The sequence below is a fragment of the Cannabis sativa genome, chromosome X (genome assembly GCF_029168945.1).
Source record: "Cannabis sativa cultivar Pink pepper isolate KNU-18-1 chromosome X, ASM2916894v1, whole genome shotgun sequence".
Taxonomy (NCBI): domain Eukaryota; kingdom Viridiplantae; phylum Streptophyta; class Magnoliopsida; order Rosales; family Cannabaceae; genus Cannabis; species Cannabis sativa.
Window position 1 is genome coordinate 77,958,546 of NC_083610.1, and position 23,077 is coordinate 77,981,622.

Genomic DNA, 23,077 nt, shown 5'->3' on the forward strand with positions numbered 1-23,077 from the left:
TGTTCTTGTAGGAATCAACTCATTCTTTTCATTCTTGATCACAGTCATTCCACCTTTCTTTGGAACTACTTGCACCAGGCTAACGCACTTATTATCTGAAATGGGATAGGCAACTCCAGCATCCAACCACTTGACTACTTCTTTTCTGACAACTTCTTTCATGGGTGGATTGAGTCTTCATTGAGCGTCGATTGTTGGCTTGGCATTGTCTTCCATGAGAATTCGGTGCATCACCGTTGAAGGACTGATTCCTTTGACATCACCTAGTGTCCAAGCGATAGCCTTGTTATGAGCTCGGAGTACCTGTTGGGTTTTATGCCCTAAATAAAACTCATTTCAATATAATCAGATTTACTTATTAATATAGATCAGAAATAACATTTAATGTTGCATGGTTCACATGATTTATTTCATGATTATATGTACATAATGTATAAATTCATCTGAAACCCTTTTCGCATACTTGATCCTGTTTATTGTGCCGTCAACACATTGGAAAGTAAACATGACTATGTGAATAAAGTTTCCTAGATTTATCAGACACAGGGTTTTACTGATATGATAATCTACAACAGAGTTTACTTGCATTTGGAGAAGTGCTATGTTCTTTCCAGAGCATTGGTTAAAGTAAAGCTCAGGTTGGATGCATGGAGTATGCATCGAAAGGGACCGATATTGAACTTTGACTTAGATTTATTAAACTTACCGTAATATCTATTCAAGTCAATATCGCCTAGTTGATCCTAGATCAAATGTTCTTAATCCTGTTATGATTAGGCTCAATCTTGAAAGGCTATTCGTGTTCTTTGATTTGTTAGTTAAGCCTACTTTTAGGTCAGGGTGATACATACATTTTGGGAACACGGTAGTGCAATTGAGTGGGAGCGCTAACATAAACATGGAATCTATAGCTTCTATCTGGCGAATAGTAAGCAAAGGATGATCTCCTTCGAGCTTGACCAAACGAACATAAATGGTGGAGTACTCATTTCACATAAGTTGAAATATCATTTATACGGGGTCAAGTGTTTTAAGGAATAAATACATTGTAGGGTGTAACGGTAATTTAATCCCTTTACAGTGTAGATCATTCATATAGAGGATCATTGATCACATTAGGATTATAACAATGGATAACTAATGATGTGTCTATATGGTGGAACATATAGAGCATTCTATATACTGAGAGTGCAATTCTAAGTTCTATGCGTGGATTCAACGAAGAATTAATAAGTTAGTGAATTTTAGTGCTAAATTCTTGATCTACTTATTGGAAGCTCGGTTATATAGACCCATGGTCCCCCCACTAGTTGAGATAATATTGCTTGTAAGACTCATGTAATTGATTTTGATTAATCAATTATAATTCTCAAATTAGACTATGTCTATTTGTGAATTTTTTCACTAAGTAAGGGCGAAATTGTAAAGAAAGAGTTTTAGGGGCATATTTGTTAATTATGATACTTTGTATGGTTCAATTAATAAATATGATAAATGACAATATTATTTAATAATTATTTATAGTTATTAAATAGTTAGAATTGGCATTTAAATGGTTGAATTAGAAAATTGGCGTTTTTGAGAAAATCAGATGCAGAAAAGATAAAACTGCAAAATTGCAAAAAAGGAGGCCCAATTCCACCTTGCATGGCCGGCCACTTTTGTAGGGTTTTTCCTCTGATATTTTCATTATTTTAATGCCAAATAATTCAAACCTAACCCTAGTGGAATGCTATAAATAGATAGTGAAGGCTTCAGGAAAATTACACTTAAATTTTCTATTTTTCCTTCAGAGAAAAACCTGAGCCTTTCTCTCTCACTATCTTTAGCTGCCACTTCTTCTTTCTCTTCCCTCTTGAGATTTCGAAATACTTAGTGTATGAGTAGTGCCCACACACAGCAAGTGATACCTCAATCATAGTGAGGAAGATCGTGAAGAAAGACTTTCAGCAAGAAGGAGGTTTCAGCATCAAAGATTCAGAGAAAGAGATCCAGGTTCAGATATTGATAATGCTCTGCTACAGAAAGGAATCAAGGGCTAGATATCTAAACGGAAGGAGTCATATTATTCCGCTGCACCCAATGTAAGGTTTCCTAAACTTTATATGTGTTTATTTCATCGTTTTAGAAAGTTCATATTTAGGGTGTTAATCAACATACTTGTGAGTAGATCTAAGATCCTGGTAAAATAATTTCCAACAGTACCCTCAGTAGTCTATCAGTTTCCACATCAGAAAGAGAAGCTGAAACAATAACTGGCAGCTTTTTATCTTGGCCCAGAAACTCATACCTCAAGTGACTAGGAAGCACCTTCAATTCAAGTTCTGGAGGCTTTTCAGTAGATGGCATTAGTTCTTTTGGAACTGCTCCCAATTCCTCAAAATACCTTTTTTTCAAGGGCCCATAAAAATCAAGCCACTTCACCTAACCCATGACCTCTTGTCCTTCTTGCTCCGTCAATTCTTCTTCAATTAAACTTAGTTCAAGAGGATCATCTAGCAGCTTTTTCTCACCCACAATTTCATCAATCAAATCAATGAAGAAACAATTATCAATTGCCTTTGGGTATGTCATAGCCTTTAGCACATTAAAGACCACTTCTTCTCCTTGGACTCTCAGCTTTAATTCACCCTTCTGAACATCAATCAAGGCTTGGCCAGTTGCCAAGAATGGTCTCCCAAGAATGATTGGGACATTTCTATCTTCTTCAATATCCAGAACAATGAAATTAGCTGGAAAGATGAACTTGTCAACTTTTACTAACACATCCTCAATGACTCCTCTAGGATGAGCTAGTGATCGATCCGCCAATTGGAGAGTTACCGTGGTTGGCTTTGCTTCACCCAACTGCAATCTTTTAAACACTGATAGAGGCATCAAGTTAATGCTGGCTCCCAAGTCACATAGTGCATTTATTCCTTCAATTCTCCCGATAGTACAAGGAATAGTGAAACTCCCTAGATCTCTGAATTTGGGAGGGAGTTTCTTCTGTAGAATGGCGCTGCACTCTTCAATTAGAGCCACTGTCTCATAATCCTCCATCTTTCTCTTTTTTGACAAAATTTCCTTCATAAACTTCACATAACTTGGCATCTGCTCTAAAGCTTCAGCAAAGGGAATGTTAATGTGAAGTCTTTTGAAGACTTCTAGGAATTTGGTGAACTGCTTGTCTAGACTTGATTTTCTGAGCCTCTGAGGATAGGGTATTTTCGCATGGTGATCAATGCCAATTGGTGGGGACTGTTGTGGTTGTGTTGGGCTATCAGTAGCCTTCTCTGATGTTGGCGTTGGGGTTGGCTTTGGTTGAGCTTCATTCTCCTTTTCTCCATCAGCTGGTTGTGGCAGTTCAGGACCATCATAATTTTTACCGCTTCTCAGGGTAATTGCTTTGCAGTTTTCTTTGGAGTTTACTTCAGTTGTGCTAGACAAATTTCCTTGAGGACGGGTTGCTAGTTGGCCCATCTGAGTCTGCAGGTCTTTGATTGAAGATCTAGTTTCAGTCATGAATTGAAGCAGTAAATCTGTTTGCAAACTAGAATTTCCACCAGAGGCTTGTTGCTGATTAAACTATTGGTTCTGATTCTGGTTCTGATTTTGTTGCTGATAGAACCCACTGTTTCTTCGGTTATTACCCTGGTTGAACCCATAATTGTTGTTGTTATTCTGCGAAAAATTTCCAATGGCTTTAGCTTCATCCATTGGCAAATCATCCACATCTGCTTGACACTCTGAAAAGTGATGATTTCCTCCACATATCTCACAAACAATTTGGGCTTGTTTAGCTTGCCCTGCCATTAGCTTTGTCAATGCCTCAACCTGAGCTGTCAACTTTGTGATGGCATCAACCTCTAACACACCAGCTACCTTCTTAGATTGACTCCTTTCAGTTGGCCACTGCTGATTGTTTAGAGTCATCTCCTCCAATAGATCATAAGCCTCATTAGCACTCTTTCTCATAAAGGCTCCACCAGTTGCTGCATCTATTAGAGTTCTAGTGTTACCAACGAACCCGTTGTAGAAGTTGTGGACCAGCATCCACTTCTCTATAGCATGATAAGGGCACTTTCTGATCAAATCTTTAAACCTCTCCCAAGCCTCATGGAGAGATTCATTATCTAGTTGGCAGAAGTTGTTGATTTCTCCTCTCAGCTTTGCAGACTTTGCTGGAGGAAAGAACTTTGACAAGAATTTTGTTGCCAGATCATTCCAGGTGGCAATAGAGTTGGGTTGCAAGGAGTTTAACCAACTCTTGGCTCGTTCTCTGAGCGAGAATGGGAACAGTCTCAGTGGAATGGTATCATCACTGACTCCATTAACTTTAAAAGTTTCACAAAGTTCCATGAAGTTAGAGAGATGCAGATTAGGATCTTCAGAAGGGAGGCCACCAAATTGAACTGAAGACTGCACCATTTGAAGTATAGCAGATTTAATCTCAAAGTTGTTCGCATCCACTGCCGGTGGCCTGATACATGACTGCACTCCCGTCAGAGTAGGGAGAATGTAATCTGTCAAGCTACGGCCATTAGCTTGATCTTCCACGGCGCCACCATTATTACCGTTATTACCTCCATTGTTCGCAGCATTAGCATTCACATTAGCAGCCATGATTTCTGAAGTTTCAGCAGTTGCTGAAACTCCTTCTTGCCTTTTGTTCTTTCGGTTTCTCCTACAAGTTTTCTCGATTTCAGGATCAACTGGTAATATGACTGCTTGTCCTTGACGGCGCATACACTTAGGATTCCTGAAATAGATCAAGAAAATTTTGCAAGAAAAAGGTTAGAAAAATCAGCAAGAGAAAATATACCAAAGTAGAAGTTAGTATAATTTTGTGTACTATTAACCTTTAAACAATTCCCCGGCAACGGCGCCAAAAACTTGTTATGAATTTTTATGTTTATTACGCAAGTATACGCAATCAAGTAGTATCTCACGCAAGTGAGGTCGAACCACAGGGAATTGGATTAAGTACTACTAAACTATACTTATGATTCTATTTGGTAAAATAATAAGTTTGCAATTTGAAAATAAATAACTCAGAAAATTAAAGAGAAAATAAATGAAGATTAATCAAGATGAGAGATTAGGGAGGTGAATCCTGTTGATAAGCTACCAATGTTAATACCTAATTGCTATCCTTATCTCAATGTGAATGACAGATTATGAATTAACCTAACTCTTTTCAGATCTTTTAGGTTCTAAATAATATGTTCTCTAATTAACTTCTTAATTAAATCAACACAAAATCAGCATTAAGCAATAATCTATTCGTCACTGAGGCTATGTAAATACTTTCGTTTCACATCAAAACCTAGACTATCCAAATTTTAGCATTCTCAATTCTCACTTTTCTCGAATTGAGATCATTAAACATGTAAAAGGTGATCAAGCTTGCACATGGAATTGAACACAAATATAGATAGTATTCACACATAAGATGAAGGAATGGCAATTATTTATTAACTAGGCATAAACTTAAACAACATTCATCATCCTCCCTTATTGGGAAATTTAGTTCATAATAACTCTAAAAACATCCATGATTAATTCAGAAACAAAAACAAACATAAAGAAGAAATTAAGGGTAAAAGAAAGAAACTAGAAGGTGATATCGCTCCGGGTCTTCAAGATAGCTTCCTCTCCACTTGCATCCACTATTTAGGTCTATTTCTGCTTCTTTTGACCTTCAGTGTCGTATTCCTTATATAGGGATGAGAAGTGTGCCTCCAATTGAGATAAAAATCGAAATTAGGTCAAATCTGCGATTTCCGTACCAAGTCGCGACTAGCATTTAAGCTGGTCGCGACTACAGGCAAAACTCGAAAAACCGAGTTTCTGCCAATTCTCGAAGTCGCGACGAGGGTCGCGACCAGGAAAAAGGATCGCGACCTGGCTCTCTGGAGGTCGCGACTACTGATGCGTCTGGAGCCGAATTTTCCAATTTTTTCCAAGTTTGTCCCAGTTTTTCGCCATTTGACTGAATTCGAACTTTAACACCCCGGGAACCTGAAATAATGAAAATCAAGCGTAAAACTGCTCCAAAAGACACCAATATACGAGATAATGCTAACTTTAAAGACCCGAAACATAGGCTAATTATAACCTAACATTTAGTTATGAAGTGAACAAGGCTTGCTTAGATGCCTCCGGTTGCCTTATCAGCTTCCTGGCACGTGCTTTGGGCGCGTGGTGGTGTATTAATGACCATCATTACTGCAGTTATTCGGTTTTTGCAGGCGTCGATAAGTTTCTTGTCCATTTATTGATACGGCGCATTAAATGGGTGTCAGACGGGTCCTCAAACATTTCCACCATCTTGATGACGATTTAATCCAACCGTTGGATTTATGGAATTCGAATCGATTGCTATCCCAGTCGTTTGATGGTTGCTGATCACAGCTGTCTCACACATGTTTTGGCCTATAAAAGCCAACCTTCTTACTTCATTTGGTTACTTTCAGCATTTCACCAAATTTTCTCAAAGTTTTCCAAAGAGAAAAGAAACCTCAAACACCATAGATTTCCTGCTCTTATTCCTTCGCCGTTGCCAGTTAACCTTTTACCGGCGACCAATATCAACATCCAGCTTCCATACTTTATGTAAGTTCCTCGTACCTTGTACACTATTTCACTGTTTGTTCATATAGCATGCTTTACTGTTCGTTTATGTTTTCTGGGTTGGATGTTGAACTTTCTGGGAATTTTTGTTTGAGTTTCTGCACAGCGCGTTAGATTCCTCCTCTTTTGCATTTAGATCACTTCTTTTCATCATGTTTTTGTTGAGGAATCATCTTCGTCCCGCGTAATGACACTTTAGAGTTTAGAGCAGACTTCGTCTTCTCGATTTTACCCATTTTTTCCTTTTCTCTCCTTACTTTTTCGTAATGTCACCATCTGTGGGATTCTTGCACCTGACTCTTGTCAAGGGAAAACTTTTGGGGCTTTCTTTTTTGGCAAGTGTCCGGAGGGGGCCTCTTTCTAGCGGTTAGGGGATCCCCATTCCCTTTTTGAAATAGGGTTTGGTTTGGGGCGTGACTGCTGGATTTTTCAATCTTTTTCAGAACCAAAAATGTCTTCTTCAGCATCCGGTTCTAAGTCATCAAAGAAGGGAGAGAAGCGTGTGGCCACCCTGGAGGAGGTCATGAAGGGTCCCGTGGCCCAAGAAGGGCACAAGTCCCGTGCCAACGGGTGGGAAGCAGCTGAGCTTCATTCTACCCTGACCTGCGCCCATCAGCTGGAGCATATTGTGGTTGTGGCAGGCATCAAGCCTTCCACCTCCGGGACCTACCACCGGCTGCCCCGGGACGAGGAGACGCCCAACCACAACTATGGGGGTTTCGAAGCCTGGAGCCAGACACATCTCATGGTCGGGGCCATGCTCCCTCTCCAAGATTATTTCATTAATTTCCTTGTATTTGTCGGCCTTGCGCCATATCAACTTATTTCCCAAGCTCACCGCCTGCTTTCAGGCTTGTTCATTTTTTATGCTGCCCGGAGCTGGGGCTCGCCCAGTTCGGCAAAAATTTTATATTTTTATGAACTTGTTTCTATCCCTAAAAAGGGAGATAAACTTAAAGACGGTTTTTACGGCCTCTGGGCCCATCCTTTAAATGAGGGCCCAGTCCCCTACAACCAGCAGAAGCACGTGAAGGAATACCGTCACCGCTTCTTCTTCTCCTCCGGTTTCCAGGCCATGGACCATCCAGAGCTTTTCACGGAGTGGGTTAGGATCCCCCCTTATATGTGGACCGAACCTACTCAAATATTTCTTCAACAGGCCAAGACCTTCGCCACATACGACAAGAAGGCCCTTGATGTCGGGGAGTTAGTCATGACAGTGCACTGTCGGCAGGCCAAGTTGATCATGGGGCACCAGTCAGTGGATGACTACAATCTTTCTAAAGTCATCTGCCCGAACGTGAGGGCTCCGGCTGCGGAGAAGGTGCTCTGGGGTGAAATCATTGCCATGGCAGAGGACAAGTACCAAAAGTACCTCTTCAAGAGGAAACAGGAGCTTGCTTATATTAAGGCCCAGGCGACCGCCGGAAGGGCCCTTCGTATTGGAGCTCCGGTGGAGCGGAGGACCCCTAGACCCAAGCCCGTGGTCCCAGTGCCAAATACTGGGGCTCCCGATGCCAGCACTTCAGGTTCCGGTAAGTCCCCTTTAACAATACACTATGTTCCTCCCGTCCGTGAGTATACCAACCTTAGGCCTATAGGGTTCAATGAACGTCTCCATAGGTTTAGGATGTCTTCCACTCAGTGGGGGAATCATGCCAAGGAGTATTATTTCTCCCACTTAGGCAATTATTTATGTCGGTCCCGGATGGGTTCTGGGCCCCCGGTGCCCATTCCCTTGGACCATTCAGCCCATTTATCCTCTAGTTGGTTCCTTTTCTCGGACAGCTTTCTCGGAGATGATGAAGCCAGTGCCATGATTCGGGACTTTGCTAGGGCCGAATTAGAGAGTTAGGGTAGGACTAGCTTTGCTGTTTTTTGTTAAGTGTATACTGTTTTCATGAATGCTCTAACACTTGACTTATTTTCTTGTTGCAGCAGTCAGACCCATGGATGAACTCTTAGCCACTCTTGCTGGAGCCCACACTCCCGATGCTTCCCCACCTCCAGATGCTTCTCAGTTGGTCACTCCCAGGAGGTCCTCTTCCAATGCCCCTTCGGGCACCATTGTGTTGGTGGACGAGGAGGAGGGAGTTGAGAAAGTTGAAGAAGGTGAAGAAGCAGATCTGACTGCCCTCGAGCGCAAGCGCAAGGGCAAGATGGTGGAGGAGGAGCCTTCTAAGCGGCCCCGTAGGGTGGACACTCCGGCCCCCAACCATGACTCTGGGATTCCTTCCGAGGCGGAGGAATACACTGTGCCTCACGGCATAGTGTTGACTCCGATCCCGGGTGATGAGGAGACGCAGAATCTCCGGGTGGCCAATACAATTACGCCCTCGACGAGTACAGCCGGGGGCATGCTGAGGTGGAGGCCTTTAAGAGAATCTTACGGGAGGAGCAGCAAAACACTCTGAACGAGGAGGCCTTTTGGAATCCCTGGGATCTGAACATGGATCCGCTGACGGATTGGTTCAATCGCTTCCTCGGGCCCAACTTGGCTCCCTTTGCCTCGGAGATGACCAGCGAGTATGTCTCCCATCTGACTCAGTTCCCGCCTAAGCGATATGCCGCATGTGCATCCTTGAACTCCGTTTACCAGGTTCAAGACATCAGCAACGCCATGGCTGCGGTATGTACTTGCGGTTTATCTCTTCCCTTGATATTTTGTCCAAGGCATTCGATCTTACTCTTGTCTCCTTTTTCAGATTACTGCGGAGACCAGCCGCCTTTCCAAGACCATAGTTAATCATGGTTTCATCATGTGCGAATTTGGGGGCATAGACGAGGCTGTGAGGATCCTGTGCGACCTGTCTGCTGAAAGGCGGGCGATCCAGGAGGAGGTTGATCGAAGGGAGGCCCTCGCGGAGGCGAAGCTCAGGGAGGAGGCCAAACAGAGGGAAGCCCAAGCGGAGGCGAAGCTCCAAGAGAAGGCCAAACAGAGGGAGGCTGAGCTGGAGGTGAGGCATCGGGAGGCACTGAAGGCGGAGGGTGAGGCCGTCGCCAAGGCTATGCGTGAGCTTCGGGAGGTCAGGGAAGCCATGGACGAGATGGCTGCCAAGGTAAAGTCCTTAGAGGAATTGCACCAGGTAACCTGACCGTGGAGGTGAAGGAGTTGAGGGACTTCAAGGATCAGGCCTTGAAAAAGGCCAAAAGAGAAGAACTCCTAACCCCTATCTCCTGTAAGCACTGTGCCAAACGCTTTGCTGATGGCGTCTACATGGCGTGGCAGTCGAACGGCCAGAGCATCAAACTCGACTTCTATCCCAAGCCTGAGGAGGCTCTTGCCAAATCCCGGGAGAAGAAGAAGAAGCTTGATGCTATGCTTGAAGCACGTCGGGGCCCTCGCCTTCCTCCTCGTATTGACAAAGCCGCTGAGTCCAGCTCATTTCATCATGATTATTTCTTTTTTTTTTTTATTTACAGCTATTTTTCTTTTCTTCAAGACAATCTTAATTATGTAGCTGTTTTATTTTCTAAGGGGAGACAATTATTATGGCCTGTCCCTAGGCCCTTTGTATTATTATATTTTTTTTACCTGCCCTTTGGGTCAGGATATTTTATATGTATATGATCACTTTGATGCATATTCTCTTTGAGTTTGTTTTTACTTTCGGCCTGTTTTACATCTGTCCGTGTGGTATGCCTTAGTACCCCCTTGAGTGGCATGAAAACTTTGTTTTTAAGGCACTCAGTTTTATTCAAAATTTAGAGGCTGCATACATTTTGACGGTACAAATTCTTTAGACAAAGCCTAAGTTAATATATTTGGACTATTGGTAATACTTTCGGAGATGATCGGCGTTCCAGGCCCTTGGCACAATGGTTCCGTCCATCATTTTTAGCTTATAGGTTCCGGAGCCGATTTCATCCTCGATTTCATATGGCCCTTCCCAATTTGGCCCAAGTACCCCCACTCCGGGTTCTTGAATGGCTGGGAAGACTTTTCTTAAGACCATATCCCCAATAGTGAATTTTCTGTTATTAACTTTGGAGTTAAAATATTTAGTCACCTTCTTTTGATAAGCTGCCATCCGTATTTGAGACTCGTCCCGGAGCTCTTCAACCTGATCCAGCGCTTCCTATAACAAAGTTTGGTTCGTAGCTGGATCATAAGTCGTTCTCCTATGGGACGGGAATAACGTTTATACTGGGACCATTGCTTCACAACCGTACGCCATTGAGAATGGCGAGTGGCCGGTCGTAGTTCTTGGGGTCGTCCGGTAGGCCCATAACACTCTTGACAATTCTTCAGGCCAATTGTTTTTGCAGGCCAGCAGCTTTTTCTTTAGGGTGACCTTTAGGATTTTGTTGACTGCTTCTGCTTGTCCGTTCGTTTGCGGTCTTGCCACTGCGGAGAAGCTTTTAATGACTCCGTGTTGGTTGCAGAAGTCAGTGAACTCTTTGCAATCGAATTGCTTTCCGTTGTCAGAGACTATTTTGTGAGGCAAGCCATATCGACATACTATGTTTTTAATAACAAAGTCTAGTGCTTTTTTAGCAGTTATAGTCTTTATTGGCTCAGCCTCCGTCCATTTGGTAAAGTAGTCTACTGCTACTATTGCATAATTTACCCCTCCCTTTCCTGTTGGCAGGGACCTGATAAGATCTATCCCCCAGACCGCGAAGGGCCAGGGACTAGACATCAGGGTAATTTCTTTGGGAGGAGCTCTCGGTATGTTCGCGAACCTTTGGCACGAATCACATTTCTGGACGTAGTCTATGCAATCTTTTTTCATTGTTGGCCAGAAGTACCCTTGTCTCAATATTTTCTTTGAGAGACTTGGTCCTCCTGTATGATCTCCACAGAACCCTTCGTGGACCTCTAGTATAATTTTCTTAGCTTCAGGGTATGATACACACCTTAAATAAGGCATGTTGAGTCCTCTTCGGTAGAGAATTTTGTCCATCATCACATAACGGTGAGCCTGGTACTGAATCTTTCTGGGCAGTACCCTTTCTTGGGACAACTCACCTTTTGTTATGTATTCAATGATGGGGACCATCCAGCTGGGTTCTTGCCCAACCGTTGTTATGACCTCTTTTATTTTGATACTTGGCTCTGCCAAGCGTTCCACAGGTACTACCCCCAGTTTCTCAATTTCACTGTCTGAAGGTAACTTAGCCAGACAGTCCGCGTGAGCATTATTTTCTCTAGGGATTCTTTCCACTTTATAGTCCGCGAACTCGTGGAGCAATTCCCGGACTATCGCCACATACGCAGTCATTCTTTCTCCGTGCGTCTGATACTCTCCCGACACCTGTTCACTACCAGTTGGGAATCGCTGTAGACTTCTACTCTTTTAGCCCCCACAGTCTTTGCTAGCCTTAACCCTGCTATCAAGGCTTCATATTCGGCCTTATTGTTTGAACCTGAGAAGTCGAATCGTAGGGCTGCTTGGAGTCAAAGTCCGCTTGGAGATATCATTGCGACCCCCGCTCCGGATCCATTCTCGTTGGAGGCTCTGTCTACAAATACTTTCCACGTTGGGACTGATGGTGTGGGTATGTTCGCAGTAGCTTCGACTTCATTGCACTCTGTGATGAAGTCTGCTAACTCTTGCCCCTTTATGGAAATGCGGGGAATGTAGTGTAGGTCAAATTGGCTCAATTCCATTGCCCATTTGAGGAGCCTTCCGGATGCCTCTGGCTTTTGTAGGACTTGCCGGAGTGGGTGGTTGGTCAGCACCTTGATTAGGTAAGCCTGGAAGTAGGGTCTCAGCTTTCTCGAGGCCATTAGGAGGCAAAAAACTAGTTTTTCAATGATTGGATATCGCGTCTCCGCTTTTATCATTCGCTTGCTGACATAGTACACGGGATGCTGAGTTTTCTCCTCTTCCCAGACTAAGGCTGCGCTCACCGCATGCTCGGAGACGGCCAAATATAGGAACAAGTCCTCTCCGAGAACGGGCTTTGACAGGATCGGAGGTTTGGCCATGTGTTCTTTCAGTTTTTTGAATGCCTCCTCGCACTCGTCGGACCACTCAAATTTCTGACACTTCTTCAAGATGTTGAAGAAAGAAATTCACTTGTCTGTGGACCGGGAGATAAAACGGCTAAGGGCAGCAACCTTTCCGGTTAGGCTCTGCACATCTTTGGGTTTCTTTGGGGATGGCATGCTCAGGAGAGCTTGAATTTTTTCTGGGTTTGCCTCAATTCCCCTCTGACTAACGATGAAGCCCAGAAACTTTCCTGACTTAACCCCGAAAGTGCACTTCTTGGGGTTGAGTTTCATTCCGTACCTCCGGACCACTTCGAAGCATTCTTCTAAGTCGTCCGCGTGGCTAGTGCATGCTTTTGACTTGACTAGAATGTCGTCTACGTACACCTCCATATTTCGCCCTAGGAGGCCCTTGAACATTCGGTTCACCATTCTTTTATAAGTTGCGCCAGCGTTTTTCAGTCCGAAAGGCATGACTAGGTAGCAGTATACCCCCTTATCTGTCCTGAAGCTAGTGCACACTTATCTGCTACGTGCATTTTAATTTGGTTGTAACTGGCGTGCGCGTTCATGAAGGACAGTAGTTTGAATCCGGATGTGGCGTCCACCATCTGGTCGATCCTGGCCAAAGGGAAACAATCCTTTGGGCAAGCTTTGTTTAGATCAGTGAAATCTATACAAACCCGCCAGGTTTTGTTAGGCTTCGGCACATGACCGGATTGGCCAGCCATTCCGGGTAATAGACATCTCGAATCATGTCACTCTTTGGTAGTTTGTCCACCTCTTTCTCTAAGGCTTCAGCCTTTACTGAGTCGAGGGGACGTCGCTTCTGTTGGACCAGTGGCATGTCCGGGTTGACATTGAGGACATGGCTGATGACGTGGAGACTTATGCAAGTCATGTCTTCTTGGCACCATGCGAAAACGTCAATGGCACCCCTCAATGTCTTTATTATTTGTTCTTTTTCCTCGAGTTCTAGGCTCTTTCCTAGCCGGAGGATTTTGGTGGAGTCGAGGTCGCACACCGATACTTTCTCGACGTCCTCCATTGGTTCTACAACTTTTTCGGATCCCACACGGGGATCCAACTCATCTTCTTCCGCCATTTCTGGCTCACTAATTTCTCGGACCATCAACACGGGTAGGTGGGCGACGACGTTATAACACTGCCTAGTCTCCCTTTGGTTTCCCCTCACATTCCCTACCCCAGCTTCCTGGGTTGGGAATTTGTTAGGCTATTTTTAGCCTATGTTTTGGATCTAATTTATGTGCGTTTTTAGCTGTGTTGGGACGGAATTACGCTTGTTTTCTATGTTTTCAGGTTCTTTGGAATAAAAGAGGTCTCGGGTGCAGAAATTCGTTGAAAGACGTGCTGAGCCGAAGAAAAACTTAATTTTTGAGTTTTTCCATATCTGGCCGCGGCGATGAAGAGGCTCGCCGCGGCGAGTTACGAGAAACAGAAAGCACCTAAAATTGGCAAATTCTCGCCGCGGCGAGAGGAAGCTTGGCCGCGGCGAGATCCCGTACGGACCAGGGGTATTTTCGTCCATCGAACCCTAAATTTCAAGTATAAATAGAAAACTGCGATTGGAAGTCAGGGAGAGCGATCAGAAACCCTAAAATACAGCTGAGAGCGGCAGGAAGAGCGTAGAGATTCAAGTGAAGATCCAGAATTCATCCTCAAACAGTTCTTTTCTTTATTCCTCTTTAATTTATTTATGTTGAATATTGCTATAGGAATGGTTATGGATTTGTTTCTGAACTAAATTTCCCATTTAGGGAGGATGATGATTGTTGTTTAATATTTTGCCTAGTTAATGTTTAATTACCATTCCTCCATTCTTGTGTGTGAAATTATCTTAATTTGTGTTTAATTTCATGTTTAAGATTGATCACCTTGTGCATGCTCTATGATCTCAATTCAAAATCTGAAAAGTGAGAATTGAGAATGCTAAAATTAAGATAATCAATGTTCTATGTGAAACGAAAGTATTCACATGTCTTATGTGACGAGTAGATTATTGCTTAATGCTGATTTCATGTTAGTTTAGTTAAGGAATTAATTAGATAACATGTGATTTAGAATCTAGAAGATCTGAAAGGAGCTAGGTTATTTTATAATCTGTCATTCACCCCAAGAATAGGATAGTAATTAATCATTAACGATTTGGGTAAACAACAACAGGATTCTCCTCCCTATTGTCTCATCTTGTTTAACTTTAAATTGTGTTATTAAGTTTTCTGAATTTCTTTCAAATTTTACTGTTTTTAAACCGTAATTGCTTTTGATTTACCGAATAGAATCATAAGTATAATTTAGTGGTACTTAATCCAATTCCCTGTGGGATCGACCTCACCTGTGTGAGATTTACTACTTGGTTGCGTATACTTGCGTAGCGTTTAAAAATATAGCAACAAGTTTTTGGCGCCGTTGCCGGGGAATTGTTAAAGATTAATATTACATAAAATTATACTAACTTCTACTTTGGTATATTTTCTCTTGCTGATTTTTCTAACCTTTTTCTTGCAATATTTTCGTGATTTATTTCAGGAATCCTAAGTGCATGCGCCGTCAAGGACAATCAGTCATATTACCAGTTGATCCTGAAATTGAGAAAACTTGCAGGAAGAATCGAAAGAACAAGAGGCAAGAAAGAGTTTCAAGAATCGCTGAAACATCAGAAATCATGGCTGCCAATGTGAACAATAATGTTGGGAACAATGGGCGTAATAATGGTAATAATGGAGGCGCTGTGGAAGATCAAGCTAATGGCCGTAGCTTGAGAGATTACATTCTCCCTACTCTGACGGGAGTACAGTCATGTATTAGGCCACCGGCAGTGGATGCAAACAACTTCGAGATCAAACCTGCCATCCTTCAAATGGTGCAGTCTTCAGTTCAGTTTGGTGGTCTCCCTTCTGAAGATCCTAATTTGCATCTCTCTAACTTCATGGAACTTTGTGAAACTTTTAAAGTTAATGGAGTTAGCGACGATGCCATTAGATTAAGGTTGTTTCCATTCTCGCTCAGAGAACGAGCCAAGAGTTGGTTGAATTCTTTGCCACCGAATTCTATTGCTACATGGAATGATCTGGCAACAAAATTCTTGTCAAAGTTCTTTCCTCCAGCTAAGTCTGCAAAGCTAAGAGGAGAAATCAACAATTTCTGCCAACAAGATAATGAATCTCTCTATGAGGCTTGGGAGAGGTTTAAAGATCTGATCAGGAGGTGTCCCCATCATGGTATAGAGAAGTGGATGCTGGTTCACAACTTCTACAACGGGTTGGTTGGTAATACTAGAACTCTAATAGATGCAGCAGCTGGCGGAGCTTTTATGAGAAAGAGTGCTAATGAGGCATATGATCTATTGGAGGAGATGGCTCTAAACAACCAGCAGTGGCCAACTGAAAGGAGTCAAACTAAGAAAGTAGCTGGTGTGCTAGAGGTTGATGCCATCACAAAGTTAACAGCTCAGGTTGAGGCATTGACTAAAATCATTGCAGGGCAAGCTAAACAAGCCCAAGTTATTTGTGAGATATGTGGAGGCAACCATCACTTTTCAGAGTGTCAGGCAGATGTGGATAATTTGCCAATGGATCAAGCAAAAGCCATTGGGAACTACTCCCAAAATAATAATTATGGGCACAACCAACAGGGGTTCTACCAGCAGAGAAATCAGCCCCAACAAAACCAACAACAAAGTCCTAGTGGCTCCAACATCCAAGCTGATTTATTGCTCCAATTCATGATGGAAACTAGAGCCTCTATTAAAACTCTAGAAACTCAAATGGAACAATTGGCTACTCAAGTGGCAAACCAAGCTCAAGGAAATTCAGCTAGCACTAGTGAGGCAAAAGGAAAAGAGCAATGTAAAGCAATTTCCTTGAGGAGTGGAAAGAATTATGATGGGCCTGATGTGGTACAACCATTCAATGAAGAAGTTAAAGATCAATCAGCACCAACTCCAACATCAATAGAAAAGAAAACTACTGATAGCCCTGCACCACCACAACAGTCTCCACCAATCAGTATTGATCATCATGTGAAGATACCTTATCCTCAGAGACTCCGAAAGACCAATCTAGACAAGCAGTTTACAAAATTTCTAGAGGTCTTCAAAAGACTACACATCAACATTCCTTTTGCTGAAGCCTTGGAACAAATGCCCCGTTATGTGAAGTTCATGAAGGAGATATTGTCTAAGAAGCGAAAAATGGAGGACTATGAAACAGTGGCATTAACTGAGGAGTGTAGCGCCATTTTGCAAAAGAAACTACCGCCCAAGCTTAAAGATCCGGGTAGTTTCAATATTCCATGCTCTATAGGGGGTTCGGTGGAAACTAAAGCTCTATGTGATGCGGGAGCAAGCATTAATCTAATGCCGTTGTCCGTCTTCAAAAGGCTAGGATTGGGAAAAGCAAAGCCCACAACAGTGACTCTACAACTAGCGGATCGTTCTCTAACTCATCCTCGTGGCATAATTGAAGATGTACTGGTGAAGGTTGGTAAGTTTATCTTCCCTGCTGATTTCTTAATTCTTGATATGGAGGAAGATTCAACTATTCCCATTATTTTGGGAAGACCATTCTTGGCCACGGGTCGAGCATTAATAGATGTTCAAAAGGGGGAGTTAAAGTTGCGAGTCCAAGATGAAGAGGTCAATTTTAATGTTTTTGCCCCAACTGACATTCCTACCTGTTGCAAGATTGAGGTGGTGAAGGGTTCTTTTGTTAAAACTGATAAGAAGAAAGCAAAGCCTAAAGAGCGACTTCGAACGATTCAGCGTCGTTGGAAAAGATTGATGTGTGGTAGTTCTGAAGGTGAGCTTACTCTTGTGCAAAACTCTGAAATCAACACTATTGGTGGTAAATTTTCTTCATTTAGTGCGAGGGCTCTTTTGAATGCAAAGGGTGGACTTGATCCCTTTTAAGGGGCTCAGGTAAGTTTCTCTCACCCTGGTTTATTTTCACACATTGGGGACAATGTGCATTTTAGTTTGGGGGGGGGGGGGGGAAACTTAATTTATTTTTTTTCGCGTTTATTTGTTTTAGTTTAGTTTGTTTTAGTTTTTTTTTTAGTCTTGCGTGATAGCTAAATTGAAAGATGGATTGAATTGTTGTTATTCACTTGTGCAATGGATTGAAACATAACTGTGTGCTTGACTTGCAACTGTTTGAATTAAATTGGATGTGTGCTAGGAAGTGATTCATGTAGATTTAAAACATTTGCTATTCTCACGTATCACTTCTGTTCTATTTGGTTTGTGGAATGATTGATTGTATATGAAATAGAATTTGTTTGACATACTCTCTTGAAGCGAAATCCTTGATTTTTTTGTTTGGAAAGTGATTTAGGCAAGTTTTCTTTGGAACGATTGAGCCTTTCAAGCCTACCTAAAAAAAAAAATTTTTACCATAGTATACCCAAAGTTGAGCCTTAGCCTGTTTTAAAAATTTTTCACCACTTAACTGAGCTGAATTCGTATCTTAAATTCTTTTCACCCTGAACGTAACTTATTATGCCATGAGCCTTGAAGCAAGTTTGGGGGGATAACTGCTGTAAGTGGAAAAATAAAGTGTAGGAATGAGAGATTGAAAAAAAAAACAATACTATTGTGTGTTGTGCCTATGAAAAAAGAAGAAAGAAAAAAAAAAGAAAAAAAATGTGTCTTCTTGAAAAAAAAAAGTTAAGAAAATTATGAGGTACACACATAAGAAAAATTGCAATCTCTTATTTCTGTTTTTGGGATATATGGAAAGAAAGCAAAATAAATGTCTAAGCTTGTTTGGTTAATAGTGCTTATGGTATAGTATAGCCTAAATGACTTCTCACCTACCCATGTACCTAAGCCATGCGATGTTAACCGAAAAAGACCTATTGATTCCAAATAGAAATTTGTCAACATTAGTGGAGAGAGGTATGTCGTTCAAAATTATTGATCATGTGTTAGTAGGATGTTGGAAAGTTTAGAACAGTTGTGATATTGATGGCAATTGCGATGTTTTATGTTTGTATGAATTACTTACTTGTAAATTGCACATTCAACTTAGTTCTTAGAGTTGGCAAGTTGAAATTCTGGTTACTGATAGATTGAAGTTGTGCAGGTGGTGGTAACAATTGAATTGTTGGAAAGTTTAGCTATCATTGTCAGTTTGTTTTTAGTTTAGTCCTAGTTTACTCGAGGACGAGTAAAGAGTCAGTTTGGGGGAGTTTGTTAGGCTATTTTTAGCCTATGTTTTGGATCTAATTTATGTGCGTTTTTAGCTGTGTTGGGACGGAATTACGCTTGTTTTCTATGTTTTCAGGTTCTTTGGAATAAAAGAGGTCTCGGGTGCAGAAATTCGTTGAAAGACGTGCTGAGCCGAAGAAAAACTTAATTTTTGAGTTTTTCCATATCTGGCCGCGGCGATGAAGAGGCTCGCCGCGGCGAGTTACGAGAAACAGAAAGCACCTAAAATTGGCAAATTCTCGCCGCGGCGAGAGGAAGCTTGGCCGCGGCGAGATCCCGTACGGACCAGGGGTATTTTCGTCCATCGAACCCTAAATTTCAAGTATAAATAGAAAACTGCGATTGGAAGTCAGGGAGAGCGATCAGAAACCCTAAAATACAGCTGAGAGCGGCAGGAAGAGCGTAGAGATTCAAGTGAAGATCCAGAATTCATCCTCAAACAGTTCTTTTCTTTATTCCTCTTTAATTTATTTATGTTGAATATTGCTATAGGAATGGTTATGGATTTGTTTCTGAACTAAATTTCCCATTTAGGGAGGATGATGATTGTTGTTTAATATTTTGCCTAGTTAATGTTTAATTACCATTCCTCCATTCTTGTGTGTGAAATTATCTTAATTTGTGTTTAATTTCATGTTTAAGATTGATCACCTTGTGCATGCTCTATGATCTCAATTCAAAATCTGAAAAGTGAGAATTGAGAATGCTAAAATTAAGATAATCAATGTTCTATGTGAAACGAAAGTATTCACATGTCTTATGTGACGAGTAGATTATTGCTTAATGCTGATTTCATGTTAGTTTAGTTAAGGAATTAATTAGATAACATGTGATTTAGAATCTAGAAGATCTGAAAGGAGCTAGGTTATTTTATAATCTGTCATTCACCCCAAGAATAGGATAGTAATTAATCATTAACGATTTGGGTAAACAACAACAGGATTCTCCTCCCTATTGTCTCATCTTGTTTAACTTTAAATTGTGTTATTAAGTTTTCTGAATTTCTTTCAAATTTTACTGTTTTTAAACCGTAATTGCTTTTGATTTACCGAATAGAATCATAAGTATAATTTAGTGGTACTTAATCCAATTCCCTGTGGGATCGACCTCACCTGTGTGAGATTTACTACTTGGTTGCGTATACTTGCGTAGCGTTTAAAAATATAGCAACAGAATTTCAGGCATAAGTGCCGTATTGACGTGACTGCACCAAAGTCCACCAAGGTCGGTCGGCCGAGAATCGCGTTATAAGCGGTTCGGCAGTCCACCACCACAAATGTGCAGTACTTGAAAGTGCTCTGGGGTGTGTCCGGGCACAAGGTGACTGGGAGCCTCACTTTTCCCATAGGGATAAGCAGTGTTCCATTGAACCCTATGAGTTGGGAACCACTTGGTGATAGGTCTCGGTCCGTTAGGCCTATTGCAGTGAAGGCCTCCTTGAATAGTAGGTTCACGGAAGTCCCATTGTCGATCAGAATTCTGGCCACGATCTTATTGGCAATGGGGGTCTCCATGACCAACGGGTCATGGTGAGGAAAAGCACTGTTTTAGCGTCTTCTTCCGTGAAGGTAATGGGCTGATCCATTAGCCGAGGCCTTTGAGCTCGGAGTTGAGTAACTTCCCAAACTTGATCGTGTTTCACGGCCCCTGCGTACCGTTTGAGCTCTTTGCGGTTAGTTCCTCCGATGTGGGGTCCACCCGAGATCATAGCCACTTCCCGTTTGGTCTAGATGGCAGGATGGGAATATGCTGGGCATCTCCGGGGGGAACAACTGAAGCCAATACTCCTGCTGCACCCCCTGGTGCTTCTTGTGGCAAAGCTCCAGCTGCCTGACCTGGGTTGAGATGGGGCAACCGGTTTTTGATCCACTCGTAGAGGTGTCCCAATCGGATCAAGTTCTCAATCCCGTCCTTGAGATTTTTGCATTCATTGGTGCTGTGCCCAATGTCATTGTGGTACTCGCATCTCTTATTGGGATCCCTCCGGGAGCTGTCTTTGTACAGGGGAGGCGGTCTCCGGTAATGCGTATTTTGCTTAGTAGCAAAATATACACGTTCTTGGGAGTCCGTTAACTCCGTGTACTGGGTATATTGGGGAGTGTACCCCCTTTTCTGTCGCTTATCCTCCGTCCGGGTGCTGCCCTTGGATGACCTTTTACTCCTTGAGCCCTGGGAAGGACCGACTAAACTTGCAGTCGGAGCGGAGTGCAAGGGGGCTTGCCCATTTATTCCTGAGGGATTTCCAAAATGGGAAGATGCGGGGGCCAAGGCCTGGCCTTGGCTACATCTGGGAGTAGCAGAAAACTGTATGCCGCTCATCGGGGGAGCTGCTGCGGGCACAGTGCCTGAGAGCTGGGCTCCGGGCACATATCCTGCGATCCCGGTGGGATAGTACCCTCCATAGGCAACTATTTGGTCCTCTTCCAGGTTAATGTATTTATGGACTCTCTTCTGGAAGTCTTGAAGGTTTGAAGCTCCTTCTTGTTGTAAATCGTTCCAGAATGGAGTCCTTGTACGGATGCCTGCTTGAAGAAGAGCAAGCTGTTGTCTGTCATCTACTTTCTTGGTTTTGGAGGCTTCTTCCCTAAACCTCTTTATGAAATTTTTCAGTGTCTCCGTAGGCAGCTGCTTGATGTTAGTCAAGGCGCTGACCTCCAGATTGACTTTTCTTGCGGCGACAAATTGTCTCCGGAAGCTGGTTTGCAACTTATTCCAGTAGTCTACGGATCCTAGTTTCAGTTTTTTGAACCACTCTTCTGCGGATCCGCTTAGAGTAAGTGGGAAGCACAAACACTTGGCGTCATTGCTGACCCTCATGACTGTCATAACCCGGTTGAACCGTGACAAGTGATCGCTTGGATCAGAGTTCGCGGTGTAAGCTGCCATTTCGGGCATCTTAAAGTTTTTGGGGAGCTCTGCTTCTAAGATGTGTTTAGCACACGGCTCCCGGTCCTCACAATCAGAATCGGAGTCGTCGCCTTTCTGTCTCCGGGAGACTCGGGCGATGTCTTTTCGGAGTATGGCAAGTTCTGCCATGATTCTTTCGTTTAATGTTCCCCTGGAGACCGCGGGTCCGTATTTCTTTTGGTCTAGGTGATCCCGGAGATCACCTTGGTTCCCGTTAATCTGATTTCTCAAATCAATGGGAGGGCATTTCTGGCCCCTTCTTCCTCTCCCTCCGGGCTCTTGGTGCATGGAAACGCTCTTTCGGTCCTCTCGATCGTGAGGGCCAAGACTCCCTTTTTGGAGTTTGCCCCTTTGCGGACCTTTCCCTTTCGGGAAATCTGAGCGGACCTTTCGCGGATCCTGCACCTTTTTCTTTTTCCTAGGAGTGGAAGTAGGGTTTTTCTTGTGGTTCCCTTCGGCGGGATACCTTATAGGGCTTGGTTCCCTAGACTTCTGCTTTTGGGTACTTGGCGAGGATTCCTCTGGTTCCTTTCCAAGTCCAGCAGGGATGGCTTTAGGATGCACGTGGATTCTTGCTGCCTCCATGGCTTTTTGCATGGCCAGCATCACCTCTTGCATCTTTTGGTTTTGCTCTTTTTGGGCTGCGATTTCAGCTTCATGATCGACAACCTTTTGCCTTAAGAGTACCAACTCTGAGTAGCTGCCTTCGTCGTAGGCGTACTCATCGAAGTTTCCTTCGTAATCGTCATTAGGGGTTCCTTCTTCTTCCTCGGGACCCACAGTCGCTCTTGAAGCCACGTCCTCATCGTTTGGATCTTGAGCATCTTGAAGAGGGCGAGGTTGACGTGTGCTTCGACTCTCCACCATTGTTGTTTTGTTGTAATGCACTGTCGACTTTCAGACGCTTCCTTCAGCTCTCAATGAAAGCACCAAAATGTTGACCGAGTTTTTTGGCAACCAATATAATAATAATAATTTAGAGAGCTATAAGGAATTAAGAGAGAGATTTTTACGTGGTTGGGGCGTTAATGAGCCTTAGTACACGAGTCTGTGTATTTATGATAGTATTTATTACAGAGAATGTTCTTGGTGGATTTTTACTCTTCTAGTTCTTATGAAACCCAAAATTCTCGACCCCTCTTTAATGAGTTTTGGGGGGGTATTTATAGTGTTTTTGTGGGGTGATCCCTAGAATTAAGGTACATGTATTTCTGTAACTATCAGTAAAGTCACACATTCCCAATGAATATATCATAGGTAATGCTTGGTCTAATCCCTAGGTTCTGTAGGGATTTTATGAGTGCAGTCCTTCATCCTCTTTGACTGATGTGATTCCTCACAGAGTAGCCGTCACTAAACTTTATTGATCATAGCCTAGTAGGTGCAGA

At 42.8% G+C, this 23,077-nt stretch overlaps 2 non-coding genes across 2 annotated transcripts; one reads left to right on the plus strand and one right to left on the minus strand.

The window, feature by feature from the left end:
• The first annotated feature begins 4,045 nt into the window (after positions 1 to 4,045).
• LOC115703358 (small nucleolar RNA R71) lies at positions 4,046 to 4,152 on the plus strand. Its single transcript, XR_004009130.1, has one exon. It is a non-coding gene; the product is annotated as a small nucleolar RNA R71 (small nucleolar RNA).
• An 11,540-nt stretch (positions 4,153 to 15,692) lies between these two features.
• LOC115703267 (small nucleolar RNA R71) lies at positions 15,693 to 15,799 on the minus strand. Its single transcript, XR_004009045.1, has one exon. It is a non-coding gene; the product is annotated as a small nucleolar RNA R71 (small nucleolar RNA).
• Positions 15,800 to 23,077: the final 7,278 nt, after the last annotated feature.